The 15,213-nt window shown below is 28.5% G+C and overlaps 1 protein-coding gene across 6 annotated transcripts in view; it reads right to left on the bottom strand.

The window, feature by feature from the left end:
- LOC132943664 (leucine-rich repeat-containing protein 24-like) overlaps positions 1–15,213 on the bottom strand; it is a 165,864-nt gene that overhangs the window by 46,097 nt on the left and 104,554 nt on the right. Inside the window, exon 3 of one of the 6 annotated variants that reach the window (XM_061012691.1) lies at positions 11,240–11,390. The exons of the other annotated variants lie outside the window; for them this stretch is intronic. The gene's annotated coding sequence lies outside the window, so the exon portion shown is untranslated. The remainder of the gene's footprint in view (positions 1–11,239; positions 11,391–15,213) is intronic. 6 annotated transcript variants of the gene reach the window in all.

Here is a 15,213-nt window from a genome sequence, read left to right as displayed (position 1 = left end):
ATTACGTGTCTTACCGCGATTACCGTCCGGCGACGATATTTATTGCGAGCTGTAAAATTACTTACGAAAATAGTCGAAGGGGTAAAAAAAATAAAATAAAAAACGTTTTGTGCACGCGATGAGATATAAATAAACGATCATGATCATCGTCTTCGGATAAAAAAAATATGTAGTCTCCGAAGCCCGCGGGCGTTTCGGCGATGACGGCAGCGCGCATACACACACACACATGTAATTTATCACCGTAGTCGATTGTTTGCAATTTGTATAGCATAATATATTGATGATGAAGTTAGTAATAATTTCCATTTTCCACTCGGGTGCATGAAAAACGCATCGCCTGCTGAGTAGTGTTCCGGATAACATCACAAAGGAACCAAAAAAAAAAAAAAATGTTCCGCGGAAAATTGTATATTTGCATCAGAAATCGGTCCAATATATATTATATTATATTGTTATATAGTGTGGGTGCCTAGTTACCCTTTGATCTATTATTGTTGCTTCCGAACACTTGTAATCATGTATTATAATATTCAAAATGGAATTCATATCAAAAATTATTAATCACGCATGTTTGAGCACGGATATAGGCTGGTGTCCAGATCGAAGTACTTCTAAAAATCTAGTCTTGGTGCGAATACTTATGATTGTTTAGGTAATTAGATACTTATAGATTACTATACGATACGCGACCCACCGACACTACATTATTATTGATAGGTTGATTATTTAAAAAAGCTAAATTGTTTCCTTGTTCGCATACAGTCTACCAGTCATAATTAAAATTTAATTAAAATGTCAAACAACTTTCGATTATCCGAACCACTTATGTGTATCCAGCGCGATACAGATTTCTGTATAGATTATCAATAACTATTTTAGTAGGTATTAACACAGAGTAAAATAATATCTAAAAACTAATCGGTCAAATTTCGAATGTTATTTTCCAAAATATTCAAAACTGAGTAAAAACTAAAATCTTCAAGTTTAAAACATAAAATATAATAAATTGAGAATAATTCGAATGCTGTCAAAAGTTATTTTACTATCAATAATTAAGCCAACGGGTAGTATAATATGAAGAATATTTTATGTGTTAAATAGTTGTCATTGTTGTGATATTTGTATGTAAGTGTATGAATGTTTGTCTTATAACCAGTAATCACCGACGAAAATTATTAAAAACATTTTCCATTTATAAAATGTAAGTACAAGATAAAACACCTAGATTTTAAATGTACAACTGTAGACGATTCGCTCAAATTAAAATAAAATATTTAAAAATATTAAACATAGCCTTTAAAATTGGAACAGTTGGAAAAAAATGCATAGTACAATTTACAATTATTTTAAAATCAATGGTATATGAAATTGAATTGTGTACATGGTAGTGATCATAAAAAAAGTCGTAGCCTCGTTTGTAATAGTTATGCACGATAATTTATTATAGATCAGTTAAGATAACATTAAAAAAATGGCAATTTAAGGATCTGGGAAAATGTCTAATTAGTTGTTTAATATATGATATTACATATAATATTCAGTAAACAAAAGAAAATTATAAATGCAGTGTGTTTAGAATAAAAAATTGACGGCTCACAATTCTGTGATTTTAGAAGAGCAATATCAAAGTTTTCGACACAGAAAAAATAAATCAATATCTCATTAACGTGTTTTACGATGATGAAAGGGTTATTGGGCCTAAGACATATATTTAATTTCGAGTCCCCAAAATATAATCACCTGTTTTGTTTTATGTGAGACTAAATTATTTCATTACTAGATACACAGGAAAATATTTGTTGGTGATGCGATAATTTATTTAGAACCTAAATATCTGTCTTGGAATTAATTATTTATAATTATTTTGACCTGCGTATATAAAAAAAATACAACAAATATAACTGTATCAGACAAAAAACTACCTAAAATTAGGTTTTCCCAACTTTGATTGTAAGTAGTACAAATATTAATTGATTTATAAATTGTATTTAATTGAAAAAAAGGCATACAGCAATTGAGCTAAGTGAATGAGCTAATTATTGATCCCTAGTCCATACACCCAATTTGAATGTATTTACTTACCAAAGCACCCAGAAAATTATGTCGCTAAACTCAAACTATATAGTAGAGAAAACATTTTCAAACAATCATGATTCGGTCAAAGTACGGTATATAGAAACGATACGTTTATATTTTAAAAATATTGCCGCCTTACCTTCATAATTCTTTTTTTTTCGAGTAGATAGGTACAGATTGTATGAACACACAATAAGGGATGAAATGATCATTATTGCATATAATTGGTCAGCTGTTGAACATTGATTTTAAATATCAATGCTGCTAATCAAAAACAATATTAATATAGGTTTGTACATTATAGCAATAAATTATTTTAATTTTTTTTAAAAAATTGTATTAGCGAAGTGTTAGTAATAAAATTATAATAATATGGAGAAATGTGTGAATTAATGTGCCAACACACTTGCGTAAATCTGGACCTAATGAACAAAACATTTCTCGTTCACCCGATGCGTAACTATAGGGTTGTTATTGTGATAAAGTGCGACTTCACAGATTATTATATTAATTTAAGAAAAGCTTCTTTCAGCTTTGTGGTGCTTACTGGAAACTGAAATTGTAAAAATGTTATTCCAAGTGTAATAGAAAATATATTCGGATAAGAACCAACACCACATTGTGTAAAAGCGGTGAATGACTGTACATAACTTCAGATATCGTGGAATGAAAAAACAAGTAATTCTTCATTAATAAAGCGCGTATTTTTGTCTTTTCCGACATAAAAAACAATATCATCCGAGATTATTGTGCGTTTTGTTGATCGCGACAACACGCGTTATCAACTCCTAAGATCTGGTTTCCTCATTAGGTTTTTATTTTTCCGATTCGACAAAAAACTATGTCGACCATTTATTATATTATGGTGATACAAATATAAAATGTGTCTATGTGTTCCATTTATAGATAATAACAAGCCATCAAGAAAGTTTACTTTTTTTGTGTTTTTTATCTCTGAAATCACGGCAGAAACCCTTTTTTTCCAAGTCGTTAACAGTATTGAATACTGCATAAATATTCGACAAAATTGAATACAAAAATAAAGTCAATTATTTTATATTTTACTACTGTATTTAAACGAATTACTTAATGGGAAATGTATAGGATTAAAAATATTCATTTTCAACAATTTTTTGTGACAAAATTAATCCTACCCGCGTAGCACTATTTTATCCACGATAATAAAATTAATTCTTATGCAAAATAAGTTAAATGTCTACTACGAAAAAATTAATTGAAAATGTTTTATTCTCAGATTAAAATTGTATATAATTGGTAGGTATGGTAAATTATTTTTTCTATAATACTTTTGCATTCAGAATGCTGTGGTAATATATTATTGGTCTTACATTAAATATGTATAATGTGTGTGCGTGTTTATTTATTTATTACCAATGAGCGAAAAAGATCAAAAAGTTCCACCCAGCATGTTTATAGATTTGTAATTCAAACACAGAGATAGTATTGCTGGAGGTATTTTTAGATTCTGAGCGTACCGATGAATGCATTGGCCTTACAATGACGTGTGTTTGTTCAGACAACCCGTCTGAATGGCACCCACGTAACTCCTGCTTGCACTTCGAATGTAATCATCTTCCAGTTATTTAAATTTTAGGTTAGTTTTAAAATACATACAATTTTATTCAGTCTCATCTACAGACGGTTTTATTTCTATGTTAATCAAAAAGCACAAAATTCGAGTGGACGTTGTATAACGGTGTTCGGTGCGTAGTGTTTATATGGCATACTAAACGTATTATTCTAATGTAAAATAGTGTGGAATTACTTTCGCTTATCTCGATTCAGTATGGCACTTTGTGGGATTCGGAAAACAGAAACAGCCGCGTTCTAGAATGCATTTGAATGTCGAGATGGAATCAGATAAAATGAGCGCGTTTATTTCATATTGTGTCATACATATAATATGTGCCATCTGAGATTTCTCTAGGTGGTGTTTTCCCTTTGGTTTCGATCATAAATATGGTCGGTCTCGTTTCACGTCTACGCGGATTTTACTGTCTGTTGTTCGCCGCTTGTTATGTGGAATTTCCCCTTTCGGAGACACTAGTTTTCTACTTTATTTAGCCCATTAGAACCAGTAGGTATATAAATGGTGTCGCGGAAGAGCCCTAAAGTGAGCTGGTAACGTACATTTTGTCAAATATATGACGTGATCAAAATATATAAAAACTATGTACATATTTTTGTCTTATACTTTTTTTAAACGCAATAAAAATAAAATCTGAAATGGTCTTTTTTCTATTTAAAAGAATGCGACGCGTGCACTTGTTTTTTAAACACTTTATAAGGTGTGAAACTTAAACGCATTTTAAAAGGTTCGTATATAATACTGTTCAACTGAAGATTGGACGTAGATTGTATTTTAATAATGTAAAATTGTTACATTTCCATTATAGTATGAGAAAATTGTTAAAAACTAGGTATTATTATAAACGGTGATTTTTACAATGAAGTTAATTTAAATCCGTATTTTCCAATACAGTGTGTTCTGACTTATTTAAAAACAATAAAAACTGCAGAGATTCAATATTTTGATTAAACTTTGTACCTTCTCTTTGCGTGCTTTAAGATTAAAATCACTTTATCGGACAGCACTAAAAAATAAGGTGTTCCACCTTAATGTAATAATGTGATGCAATTCAATGTAATGATACATTCGGGTAGATTTTGGACCGTATCAGGAGAGCAATAATGTTTATATACCGTTGTTTGTATGATCGGTAACACTTTATTGTTTAATTTATGTTTATTTAATATGTTGTAAACAACTATAGACCATTTGTATATACCTAAATGGCAGTGTAAATTAGCTTCTGTTTTATTTATTAAAAAAAAACCCATTCTTCAAACAGTTTTGAATAAAAAGGTTAATTTAGAATATTATACAAAATATATCCAACTTTTTTTTAGATTTCAATGTTTGATTTATTGTCTCAAATAATGTGTTGAGGGCTGGCATAAATACTATACAAATTTAGATTGGTCTTTGGATTGTCTGAAAAATAAGTTTTACAATTAGAGATTAATTTAGATTTCTTGCTTCATTAAAATGTTTAGGTATAAATTACTTTGTAGACAAATATTGTGTTACAAGTATGTGTTGATATATTTATTAGTATTAAAAATTATAACAACACTGGTTTTCCATGTTTAACCAAAAATAATTGTAATGATCAATTATGCTGGGTACCTTAAAATGCCAATCATAGGTTAGGTTAGGTTAGGTTAGCTAACCTAACGTATTGTAACAAGCATTTATGTTACTAAACTATAGGAATTAAATATGAACTTACAATCTTACATTGAACCAAGTACCAACTACAGTTTTCGACAAGTTCTGTTTTGTTATTTTTGTGGCCATTCAGATATTTAGGATTAATAGTGGAGACTAAACATTTTTATTAGTCTTTTCAAGACATTGTATCATTTTCAATTGGCTTTTTTGAGCGATTTAAAAACGTTTAAAATGTTTTATATTTTTAGTTTTTTTCCAACCGACGTAATGAAAGTTTCATCATGCATAGTTGTTCTCATAGCAGCTTATAGTTAATATAAAAAATACTTAATCACACGGTTAAATAATCGTTTGAAGTTTAATTTATGGCCAGTGGCCACATTAGATATTTAAACGAAATATGATACATGAAAAATAATGTCCATCATTGATTTTAGTAATTAATCATTTTATTTTACAATAAATACTAACCAAATTACATCGTCAAACTAGATATTACAATTATTATTATCGGACATAAATCTCATCGACCAAATATTACATACCAATATACGTAATACAGTACACACACTCTGTACTATTTAATTTTATATTATTTATAAGTATCTAGGTACTATAAATTGATATTATAGTTTAAATATATTTTCTTTTTATAAAATATTAATAATATAATCTTATGTGACAAATACTATATGTTACATCCAATGGGAAAAGACGCCGTAGTATAAGGCGTAGTTTAAGTATAAATATCTAAAAGTACCTATAGATACTGATGAAAAAATATATAATATGATCTAAATTATCCTTATAGATAGATGCTGACCCGTCTCCTTCGGTCCTTGTGTACTATGATTTATCATTGAATTATAATTTAACACATCCATTACAGGGAAGTCACTAAGTTACTCAATACTGACAGATGAGGTACACTTAAAAACTTATATGCTGCTAAGCGAGTTCACTATTTTTTTTCATAATAACCCTATAATATTTATATAATATTTGACATAGTGCTTCATCTTAACCTCTTTGTATTTTGAAGAAATTTTAAAACTGTGTTTATAATAGATTCCTCGATGTAGTAATGTCAAATTCACAGCGTTAAGCTTATGCATTTTTTTCAAAGTATTTACGTTTAGTCGATACATAATCGTACGCTGACGTTTGCTTATTGTATTTAAGTCAAGAAAAATCTATAAAATATTAAACTTTGAGTTTTTCATAATAACATTATTACTATAATTTAGACGAAATGTGTTAATTGAACTGTAAAAACAGAGTAAAAATATAATATAATACCTATAATACGTGAAGTGTATAGAAAAGTTGGTTAATAGCACTAATTTATTACATTCAATTCTCATGAATAGATTTAAAGTAAAAACCACGACAAAAGTTTTCAGAAAATGATTGAATCGTTTTTTCCTTTCAACTATTTTTAATTTTAAAGAATATAGGTACTACTTATTTTATATATTCTAAAAAATAAGAAAAAAATGAACAATTACAATTTTGATTTGGACATTTGTCTAAAGTAGCTGTAACACAAATACTAAAGTACAGTATGTATACAATACATATTATATAATATTATAATTATAAAAGAGTTTTTAATTAAATTTGTATCAATAAATTTAAAATACCGATATGATTATTACTACGTAATTTTAATGAAGAATATAACATTTTTTTTTTAGAATTTGAACAACAAATTAAAGTTTACTATTTTTATTAGGTACGATGTAATCAAAATTCAAATCCAGTACGTGAGATAGGTAAAGTTAAAAACTTAATATTCTATTCTACCTAGTAGGTATAAACTATAAATTGGAAGAGATGTGTCCAACAATGTTTAAGGACATCACTACATTGGGAATAATACAGTATCAGCTGTAAACTTAATATTTTGCTGTATTACTAATAAGTTCATAACATGTATTTATACCCTTTAAATTACTTTGAGTGTAGTTATCGTTTATGGTTTATTTGTATTTTATTTGTATTCCTTATTTTTATTCGTAATGATTTAATATGTATTTTCCTACAATTACCTATGTACATTATACTGAATTGTAAACTGTGTCTAATTGGCAACTCACGTGATGAGAAGTCCGCTTAATATTTTATTTAATAAAGTTTTTATGTATAGTTTTAAACGTTATAATTCCGAGCGGTCTAACGTGACGGATTCGGCACAGCCGGTCCGAGTTCGATCCTCGACCATTGGGCGGCATTTTTCTCCGTGCAAGTCACGGTGTCCGGAGAACAAGTGCCGCCATCCCCCCACCCGGGCATGGCAGATACCTACGGGTGCCCAATCAAAAATTCTGCCAAACAAAACACACACGTGTTCCTCCCCCTACCGACTTAATAACCTACAGTAAAACTAAAAATAGCTAATGGCCTCAGCTGCCGGGCTCAAGATCAATTAAAAAAAAAAAAAAAACGTTATAATTAAAGAAATCATTTTATTTTTTCTATAGCAAAAACTCATTATACGTGAAGACATGATCAAAGAAAAAAAAAACGAATGTTTAATTACATATATTGAATTATTCTATAGAAAAAAAAATGTTTTTATTTTGAATACACATACAAATGTGTACAATTATGTTAGCTAATAAGATGATTGCAGACTGGCAATAAGTGTTAATGAGTAGTACCTATATAGATTGGGTACCTATTGATCGGGAAACTTATATTTTGTAAGTATTAGACAAAACTGAAATTACTAATTACTAATTAGACGAAACAAAAAGCTAAAAGTAAAAAGTGTGTGAGTTTTTTCATCGTTTTTATCGTTTCTCCATATAAAGTTTCTTGGAATAATAGTTTTCTAATTTTGTAACCGGCAATAGTGATTAAGTAGTTCTTACTTCCTAGTGGCTATACATGCCTACAGTATTGGGCTATTTATGGTCGTAAATTCCTAATGAGTAATGAATAACAACTCGTAAGTTGGGTGTTACAACAGAATGTTCTTGAAAAAATGTCTCTAAAAAAATTTCCTTTATTATTGTCATTCTTTTTGAACTTAGATTATACATTATAGTACATTTAATAGTAAAAATACATTACTTAATAGATAAATATTGATGAATGATTAAACACAAAAATAAGTTATACATTTATTTTTATATATCTATATACAAACACTCATTATAGATCATTCGTTTTTTTCCGGAACAGATTTTAAGTCATGAGCAATATATATATATATTATGGTTATCTGCCAATAAGCAGCTATTGCTTGGTAGTACATGATTGAAACATTTCTGTCTATATTTCGAATATAATTGATGTCATATTATGTTCGTATTTTTTTCAGTTGATCGAAGAACAACAAACTGCTAAAAGTATTATGTTATCATGGTAGACAAATTATGAAAATGTTTGAAATTTATTATGGTATCAATATCCTTCTACTGCATTACTTGTGTGTGGTTTTTTGTTTGGTGCATGTTCAGAGACGTTCATAAGACGTTCCATCTTATGTTTCTTTTAGAAATCTGGTAATTGGTGAACTTTGGTGAAGTGCCTTGTGTCACAAATATAAGTAAGATATTATGAATGATACCTATTCCCTATTATTAATAAACTCTATGTCGTTACATTTTCTTTCTATTGAGGTATTAAAATTGTTTTGACCATACAGAACCATTTAAACTATGTTGTTATTTTAATTTACGATTTCTAAAATTATCTTTAAATGATGAACACTAATGAAAAATAATCGAATAGAATATTATAATTTAGGACAAATAGTTTTTTATAGTAGTAATATAATTACCTGTATTACCATTCAAATTATTTGTTTTATTTTAAAACCACACAATCTGTATTTTTATAACTTTTCATTTTTTCATTTTTCTATTTCTTTTATATATTTGGCATTTTTTTATTATTTTGTTTATATATTATCATAATTCATAACTCTTAATTTGTGGCCACTGCGTTTACTATTATTTTATTTGTATGCGTACCTACTTATCCACAGTTAAATACTTTAAATAAAAATCTGTGTTCACCCCATAACGTCGTGTAAAATGTTTATATTTTTAAAATGTATTTAAAATATTATATTATTTATTTAATTTTGCCGCTTTGATTTCCCTAATTTTTTTTGCCACCATAAAGCAACGCATAACTGGCGGAGGAGAAAAATGATTTCTTTTATTGTCTTTTATACTGAAGTATGGAATTCGGTTCTTTATAAACTATAAACTCTGCGTTTAAATTTTTTGTGAAGCAGGTCATTCTATTTCTGATACTATTGATTTAAACATTAAATTCTACCACATAATAATTTGTTAGTACAATCGATGAGTTGTAAATTTACAAAAATGTCACATTAACGAATAATATTACAACGTCATATACTCATATATATGTTAATTAAACAAACAATATATCAGTTGAATAAATAAAATCGTGTTAATATATATTTTAACTCAGTGACGCTTGAGGAATGTGGATATAGGTTATTATTATTTTTAAACCAGTCGTAGTTATTTTAGAAGAAAAAGTATATTATATTGTATGGGTCCATATACCTATAGATATTTGAAGTATTGTAATACCTAATAAAAATGTCATAAAGCCATAATGCCATATAGGTAAAAGCTTTTAACGCAATAACACGATGTGTATCATTATATTAGAACAAAAACAATTTGCTGGACATGTATTCTTAAAAGGTACATTTACAAAGTACATTTTTATAACGCAGTTGTAAACAAGTGGTTCTCGTGGTAAACGACGTCTGGATTTTATGTAGTACCTTTTTTTTTTATATTTGGCACAATCTCAAACCTTTTATCGGGTAGGTACATTGAGTATGATGTTACATCCATAAACGACGAATGGCCCCGGATAAGACATTATCACAAGGCCCTAAAATTAAAAATGTTCAATCCAGCTTATAAAAGAGATTGTTAAACTTAATACCATTTGGACATTTTAAAATAGAACAAGAAAATTAACGGTAGATTTAAAAATTTAAAAAATGGATAGGTTATTATTAGGTAACCTATTCATTCTTCAAAACATAAAATAAAACAAAAATAATAACAGTATAGTTATTAATAAATCTATAAAGTACTACACTTATACAACAAAATTATACTTGTATATTATTTAATAAAGTTTAATCACTATTCATTAAAAACTAATCTTCCTTGATTTGTTTAAATATACTTTTATACAATTCATTGCTAGTAAATGTTGTTTTTGTTTAATTCATTATTTTTCATCTAAATTTCTACTTTGATTTATAATTATATATTTTTATTTACCATTATTATTCTTTAACTGATTTACCCAAGCCCTATTTATCTGAGTGGTCTATATTAAAAAAATTATAAAAAAATTGATTTTAAATTAAATTATATTTCACGTAGGTATCAAACAATATAAAATATACCTAGTTACTTAAATAACTATCTACTAGTATAATTTATTTCGCCGTCTATTTAGGTCAATTAATTTTAGTGAATTTAATTGTATTCATCAAAATAACTATCTTTGTTATTCATCATAAATCTATCATATTTTTGTCATAAATCATTTAGTACATGTACAACAACAATTTAATTAAGATTTTTGCGAATTTATATTAGAGTGAGCGCGAAGCATTGCAAATATTCTCAAATGCGAGATGCCCTGGACAAATGCCCCACTTGCCCTACCCAGGAAGAGAGACCCTCGTCTCTGGACTTACACAGAGTATTATGGTATTAAACTGTAGTTATTACATTTAACTAAACGTTTTTCATTTTTAAAGATAAACAATATAATATAGTTGATATAGTAGGTATAAACGATATTATTTCACGTATATTACATTTAAAATAATATATATAAGAACATATAAAATACCCAAGCGATATATGACGTAATACTCACAAACGACTTTCATGTTAAACATTTTGTAATAAATTTGAATTAGTTCAACATGTAAATCACGTTTTGTTGATAATGTCTCTGCACACAATATTTAGTGGTATTGACTGCTTTTATATTCTATTGGTGCCGATGTGATTGAAATCGTTTATACCTGATTCAAAAAAGTAATGCATGAAATTGTAATTAGTTCATGTGTTTATAGATATTATCGTTACTTATCGGCAATCGGTATATTAATATTATATTGTATCGAGTAAAATATATTAAAAAGTAATCTATTATCATCTAAGTACCATCTATATTGATTATTTCGAAAAGTTTTGCCTTTTTAAAAATTATTATTATTATTTATTACATGATTTGATGGCGTAGCAAATCAACATTTTTGAAAAAAAAAAAAACAATAACAAAATACGATTTTTCATGTTTTTACTAAGTATTGTAATTTCATATTCTAAAACAGAGTATTTTTTGGAGTATCAATTTCGCAATTCATAAGTTGAACTTCGAATGATTAGTAAATTAGTTATAAGAATTTAAAAATTAGATAAAAGTTAAAACTTTACGAAACAATGAGTGTAGACAGTATAGACACTTATAAATGGATCATCTCGTAAAAATATACATATTTTTATTTTCGTCTATATGTGTAGTTATATACGATATATTTATTTTAAATTCTTAATTTTTGTTGTGCAATTAATTTATTTCCAAGATATTTGAGAATCTACTTTGATTTTTAGTTTAGGCCTCAATTTATTTGATCTCATTCTTCTACATACACTTCAAACGAACATAGATGTTACTTGTTTGAATACTTTGTGGAAAATTATTAGGTACCTACTCTATTAAAATATCAACTTCAGCTATTTTTATAAATTGATATACATGTTTAAGAAACATGAATAAACAATTTACAATTAAAAATGTATTAAATTTGAATATAATAAATTAATATATTGATTTAGGTATTATTATATACTAATATATTTCCAGGTTGTCAATGTTAATTTATTATAAACAATTATAATATAGTAGTTTCATAATTACAATTTAGAAACGATACTACATTTTCTCTTAATTAACTATTTTGATTATAATTAGTCATGTCGTCAAATTGTAAAATAACATTTTATTTCAAATTTCGGATTTATTAAAAAATAAATAAAAACAGAAAAAAATGTACCTATTTATAAATACTTCATAAGCAGTAAGCACAGTACAGTTTTGACAACATATAGCTTAACAACGTTGAAAAAATCGACAAAATAAAAATATTTCAATGTTATTCTTGATAAACGACTTATCTACACACACACACACACATACACACAAATAAATCTCTAGAAAAAATGAATTGTGATTTACGGGTAGTGCCTATTATTATTACTATCAATTGATTGTTGTGAGCGGCATTTGACATTCAAATCTGACTAAATCATTTGATAAAAGTTTCATATATAGAGATTTCGGAGTGACATTCTTAATACATTTTCGACGTATTTTAATAACCTGTAATTATGTTATTACACGAAAATCGCCTTAATTTTAAATCAGCATAAGGACCTTACAAATGGACTTTTAACTAACAATTTTTTCCATTAACCTTATAATATATTTCATTTTAAACGAAATCCTTGCATAAATTCTTAAAATCTTGGACCCTCTATAAAATATTATAATATTATAATAAACATCACAAAGACATTACATTCGCTTACACAAAATGTTTTGATGGGATGCAAAACAAAATGCTTTGGTTTTTATTCCCCTCCCCCTGGATAGTATTATACGATAAATGGATATAAACTTCAATGTAATTCTAACTTAATAGACTTAATTTCTAATTTAATTCTATAAAAAAAATCAAAGAAAACGTTAATCAGACTTTATAAATATAAAATCTATTTATTAATTAAAAACGACTGCATTATGGACAGTAGCACATAATATTATGTTAGTACTTTGTTTACTATCAATAATAAATATAATCTCATCAAATAAATTGAATAAATTGTAATTATAAATAACGAACAGTAAATATAAAAGTTCGATTCATGTAGGTAGGTTTGATCCGAATCAATTAAACGTGCAAAAAAATGTTCTACGTCAATTTTTTTGTTGAAAGTGATCATGACGTCTTCTACGCTGCCAGTTAATTTCATCGAAATATTTACACACCACGCGTATTATTATAAATATGCATCTGATTCATGTTCACCCCGTGTTTTACTCCGGGTATTATTTTTGCATTTTATGTTGTGCGTATATTACCTATTATAATATTAGTGTTGAATCAGTAGCACGTATTGTATGGGTGGCACAAATGATGATTGAATGCGAACGCATTTACTGTACGAAATGACAAACGAATAGTGGTGCCCCAGTAAAATGGCGTTTTAATTGTACCTATATCTGTGTCGTCGGTAATAATATCGAGGTTCGCATTGCACCTCCCGTTGTCAGCCAATGTGGCGCCGATGAAACTGGGGAAACATAATATTATTACAGGAATGTTTCAAACGGATTCTAGAGCAAAAGCACCAATAATTCCGAATTCCAAATTACAATAATATATCGACGAACGCGTATAATAATATGGTTTGTATACCTATTGCTATTAAATTACAGTTGGCCATAACATAATTATAGTTTAATAACCAACGACCACGTGCGGTATATACAACCTGTGTGCCGTAGACACCTGCAGTCAGTCTGTACGTCATTATCATAATAATATGTTCGTGTCGTAGGCCCTTGGCGACTGTCGGGTCGAACCGATGCTTTCCCGGGAAATGTGCGCACAGACGTCGTCGAGACGTTGGGGAAACCGCGTGTTTGCGCAAACTTGTAACAACAACATGATAACTGATACAAGCAACTACTTTTCTTTTTGAGATTACGTTTTCGTGTTCATTCATCACACCCCGGATAAATGATGCATGGATATAAAACAGCATGGTACGAATGTAAAGAACAAGTAGTTTTCAATACGTTTTTTTATATAAATATATTGACTATACATATAATATAATAATATTGTGTTATTCTCATCACCGAGCAGACGTCGTATCGACAGGATGAGATGAAGTCTATGCCCTAATAACTTTGGCCCCTGGGCCTCAAGATGTCTTAATCCGGGCTTGTACTACGCCTAGTGTTTGATTGATTTATCTTAATAAGTCGTAAGACGATCGGTTAATATAAATAATAATCAAAGTGCATAGTGCAGCTAACTACAATATAAGAGTGGCATAGTAACTATAAGATGAACTACTGGACGGGTTGAACAAATAATCCCTGATTTACGCCGTATTGAACATGCATAATATTATAATATCATGTCGTACTGTGTTTCATTTAGAAAATTCATAGTGAAGATTAATATGCATAATATAGCCGAGTATCATCGATTTAAATTTTCAATCGACGTGATTTTAATTTTATTTGCGTTTCCCGTGGCTCTCGGCGATGATTTGGAAATACAAGATTGGTGCAGCTTCTCCCATTATATACCAATCCACATTGTTTCTCGATTAAGAGCCGATCTGCAGTGCTGCGGTTGTGATGTCCATAATATATTATGAAAAATATATCCCCCATGGGTTTATAATGTGACATCAACGAACACAACGAAAGTTTTGTTAGATTTGTAGAGTAGACAATATCTACTTAATAATTAATTATAACTTGTAAGACAGCTATTGCACTGCCATTCTAGTTGTTACTTCTGATTGTTATTTAAGCACCTACTATACTATGTCTGGTGAGAAAACACGTCATGACACGAAAAAAATTGGTGTTTTTGTGCATCCCCACGTGACACTCCGCCACAGTGGAACAGGTCTCAATGGCAGAGTGTCGCGTGAGGATGTACAAAACCCGCGTGTTCCCTCGCTAAGCATGGTATACAAGCAGGTTTATTAGCTTTGTTTTGTATACATTTTCATTTTTTCAAGCAAGAGAATATTTAT

This window comes from Metopolophium dirhodum, chromosome 4, assembly GCF_019925205.1.
Source record: "Metopolophium dirhodum isolate CAU chromosome 4, ASM1992520v1, whole genome shotgun sequence".
NCBI classification, from domain to species: domain Eukaryota; kingdom Metazoa; phylum Arthropoda; class Insecta; order Hemiptera; family Aphididae; genus Metopolophium; species Metopolophium dirhodum.
This window is presented reverse-complemented; position numbering and strand designations above follow the sequence as displayed.